Genomic DNA, 4,513 nt, shown 5'->3' on the forward strand with positions numbered 1-4,513 from the left:
GCCACTCCCTGGTCCAAGGATATACAAGCCATCACAGTAACTCAGCTTCAGGGATCCAGCATGCTGTTATAAGCTCATTGGACACCAGAAACACATGCAGTGTACTTTCAAAAATTCAGGTGAAAGACTCATATACATTAAACAAAAATAAATTTTTGGAGGTTCGGGCAGGTTGTGCCAATGTGAGACTGTAGCTGTAGTCACTTCGGCCGGTCAAGAGTTATACCCTGACTGTAAATTGGAGAAGCCAGTGGTGTTGCTGGTGTTTTTCGGGGGCGGTTCAAGTTGAATCATTGATTCTACTAAGGTGTAAACTCTTCCAAGATGTCAAAAACAAGCACATCTAAGTCTGGGTCTTGCTCTTCTAGCTCAAGGTCTGCATCCAGGTCTCAGTCTTGTTCATTTTCAAAGTCTCGGTCCCAAAGCGATCTCTCTCTCTCATTCAAGGAAGCACAGGCTGAGTTCTAGGTCTCGTTCCAGATCATATTCTCCAGCTCATAACAGAGAAAGGAATCCCGCCAGAGTGTATCAGAATCGAGATTTCCGAGGTCACAACAGAGGCTACAGGATGCCCTATTACTTCTGTGGGTGAAACCGAGGCTTTTATCCATGGGGCCAGTATAACCAAGGTGGCTATGGAAACTACCGTTCCAATTGGCAGAACTACTGGCAAATATACAGCCCGTTCTCGATCAGGGCCATTCTTGATCCTGGTCCCCAAAGAGACAGTCCCCTTCACCATCGACCAGGAGCCATTCTAGGAACTCTGACAAGTCATCCTCTGACAGATCAAGACACTCCTCATCCTCCCGGTCATCCTCCAACCACAGCAGAGTTGAGTTGTCTAAGTAAAAGTCTACAAAAGAGAAAAAGTCCTCTTCCAAGACTAGCCGGTCATCTCAGGCAGCTGGTGATAACCAGGGAGATGAGGCTAATGAGCAGACACTCTCTGGAGGAACCTCTCAAGATATAAAAGGGTCTGAGAGCTCAAAGCCATGGCCAGATGCCACCACCTATGGCACTGGTAATTTCTGATCTGAGTCCCCGGGAGAGAAGCCCAGCTCTCAAAAGCCCCCTTCACTCTGTGCTGGTTAGGCGCAGGTCACCACGGCCTAGCCCTGTGCCAAAACCTAGTCCTCTACTTTCTAATGCATCCCAGATGGGCTCATCTATGTCAGGTGGTGCTGGATATCAGTCTGGAGCACACCAAGGCCAGTTCGACCATGGCTCTGGGTCTTTGAGTCCATCCAAAAGGAGCCGTGTGGGTAGGAGTCCACCAACCACTGGCTCTGCATATGGTTCATCTCAGAAAGAGGAGAGTGCTGCTTTGGGGGGAGCAGCATACTCAAAAAGGTATCTGGAAGAATAGAAGACAGAGAATGGGAAGGATAAGGAGCAGAAACAAATGAATGCCGATAAAGAGAAGCTGAAGGAGAAAGGGGGGCTTCTCTCATGCTGATGTCAAAATGAAATCTGACCCATTTGCTCCCAAGACGGACACTGAGAAGCCCTTCTGAGGCAGCTAGTTGCCCAAAAGGGACTTTGGGATGATTTTGGGAAAAAGATGTCTGACTTCCACAAGGAAGAGATGGATGAGCAAGATCAGGACAAAAGTAAGGGAAGGAAGGAACCCGAGTTTGATGATAAGCCCAAATTTATGTCTAAAGTCATAACCGGTGCAAGCAAAAAAACCAGGAGGAAGAGAGGTCAGACAGGTGGGAGAGCCTGCACGCAGGGAAGGAAAAGCCGAGGAGAACAGAGAACCTGGAGGAGGAGGAGCCTTTCACAGAGACTCTGATCCTGAAAGGAGGTGAGTCGAGGGTTCAAAGGGAGTGAAAGTGGGCACAGGGGCTTTGTGCCAGAAAAGAATTTCCGGGTATACAAGGCGTCCAGGAGAATAGTTCATCCCCGCCCCCAAAGGAAGACCCATGAGAGCCGCGACAAGCTGGGAAACAAAGGAGACTTTTCCTCAGGGAAGTCTTCCTTTTCCATTACTCAGGAGGCCCAAGTCAATGTCCGGATGGACTCCTTCCATGAGGACCTTGCACGGCCCAGTGGCTTATTGGCTCAGGAATGAAAGCTTTGTCGGGATCTAGTCCCCAGCAACAAAAGGAGCAGGAATGCCGCCCCATTTTCCAGCACTTACAGTCAGCTCAGTCTCAGCGTAGCCCCTCAGAATTGTTTGCCCAGCACACAGTGACCAGTGTTCATCACGTTAAAGAACATCACTCTAGATCCTCTGCAATGACATTGCATGGACGCTTTACTAAATACCTAAAGAGAGGAAATGAACAAGAAGCAGCTGAAAGTAAGAAAAGCCCAGAGATACACAGGAGGACAGACATTTCCCCCAGTACAATTCAGAAAGCATGGTTTGACTCATGAGGAATTAAAATGTCCACGGGAACCTGTCTAAAAGGCTGAGGGAAAATACAAAGATGATCCTGTTGGTCTTTGCCTTGATATTGAACGGCATAAAAAACAGAAGGAGAGAGATCTTAAGCGAGGTCAATCAAGAGAGTCGGTGGATTCCAGAGCCTCTAGCCACTCAAGAGAAAGATCAACTGAAAAGACAGAGAACCCGCAAAGATCAAAGAAGCAGAAGAAGCACAGCAGAGCAAGAGACCTGTCTAGGTCCTCCTCCTCCTCCTCCTCCTCCTCGTCCTCCTCCTCCTCCTCGTCCTCCTCGTCCTCCTCCTCCTCCTCCTCCTGTCCCCAGTCTTCTCACTCCTACAAAGCAGAGAAGTACCCCGAGGAAGCAGAGGAGAGCACCTCAGGTTTTGACCAATCCAGATTGGGGACCAAATACTTCTTGGGTCCGAATGAAAGAGGTGGCAGAGCTTGGGGAATGTTTAAATTTCCCCGGAGCAGGAGGGAGAGGTTGGGGCAGAGGAAACTATTCTGGTAACAATAACATCCACAACAAGGATTTTCAACAGAGAAGCAGGGAAGAAAAACGGGATCCAGAGTACACACCCAAGAGCAAAAAGTATTACTCGCATGACGACCGGGTAGGCAAGGGCGGCGACAAGTGGATGAGCCGAGGCCGTGGCCGAGGAGCCTTTCCCCGGGCCGGTTCATGTTCTGGAAGTCCAGTACCAGCCCCAAGTGGGCCCATGACAAGTTCAGTGGGGAGGAGGGAGAGATAGAAGATGATGAGAGTGGGACAGAGAACAGAGAAGAGGACAGTTTACAGCCCTCAGCTGAGTAGGGGCCACTCTTGATGGAGCCCTTGCCTGGGGGAGAAAGGTGCTGGGAGAGTCTAGTGGAGCTAAACAAGGAAGGCTTATGAAGATCCTGAACACCCCACCCCAAACCCCACTAACCACACAGAATCCCAAGACAGCAGAATGTGTCATTGATGCCGTCTCACTGGACAGGAAGTTGCCACCGAGTCTAGATCAGGACCACACGCTGGGCTCCTGCTGCTGTTGGTGTGTGGGGTGGGGCAGGGTAGGGTGAAGGATGTAGACGCTTGAACTTTGTTTGGTTTTGTCATCCCGTCCCTACTCCACACCCAATTAGAAACCACGTTTTCTTAATGTCATTTCATTTGGAACTAAATGGGAATTTGGTTTTCAGTCTCTTCCTGTCCTGAGTTTTATTTTAAAAAAATCCTTATGTTTTTCTTTCTGTCTTTTTTCTTTTTAAGGGCTATGTAATAATATTAGCATAAAGATTTTAATTTGGGTAACTTTGATTCTTAAGAGAAAACAAAGCGTGTGAATAAAAATTGAAGTGTTCACCTAAAAATAACGTGTTTGAAGACAGGTAGTTAACAGGGAAAAACCTTGAGATGGTGTCTAGGTTTTAAATGTTACAATGTATCTAGCTTATAAGTAAGTTTCCAAAATGTTTTTTTGGTAACTTTTAACTTTATGGCTATTCTAAGTTAAGTAATCAATACTCATAAAATATGTAGAAAAATTTTAAGTATGATTACTAAAATACATATTGCTGTTTTATTTTGGTTTATGTATATACTGGTATAGGAGGTTAGACGTACAGGAGTCTGTTAATAAACTTTTTTTTTTGTCACACTGAGAATTTTATTATGAAGCAGCATATGCCCACAGAGCTATGGAGTGATGGTAGAATAGTAAAAGTTACTACAGAAGGCTGGTTCCTCCTAGCCACCATGTGAACATCTAAGTCTTGGCTGTCTTAGTTTACAGTAACCTACTTCCCAGTTTTCTTTGAAAAACTGTTATTAATGGTTAGTAGTTGTGATCAATACATTAATGTGTCTAAAATAGTAAGTGAAACATCTCTGTGGCAAATGAATATTTCTTTCTGAGAGGAAAATCTATACAAGAATGTGGCTTTTTTTCTTCTTTTCTTTTTTTTTTTGGTTCTTATGATTCTGTTTTAAAAAATTTATTTATTTATTTATTTATTTATTTATTTATTTAACATTCCATATTTTATCCCCCCCATCCACCCTCTGACTGCTCCACATCCCACATCTCCTCCCCCCACTCCCTTGTCTCCACATGGATGCACCCACTGCCCA

At 45.8% G+C, this 4,513-nt stretch overlaps 1 pseudogene; it reads left to right on the forward strand.

The window, feature by feature from the left end:
* Window positions 1–324: 324 nt before the first annotated feature.
* Window positions 325–3,211, forward strand: LOC110307433 (annotated as a pseudogene).
* The last annotated feature ends 1,302 nt before the right edge of the window (window positions 3,212–4,513 follow it).

Source organism: Mus caroli, chromosome 12 (genome assembly GCF_900094665.2).
Source record: "Mus caroli chromosome 12, CAROLI_EIJ_v1.1, whole genome shotgun sequence".
In the NCBI taxonomy this organism is placed as follows: Eukaryota; Metazoa; Chordata; class Mammalia; order Rodentia; family Muridae; genus Mus; species Mus caroli.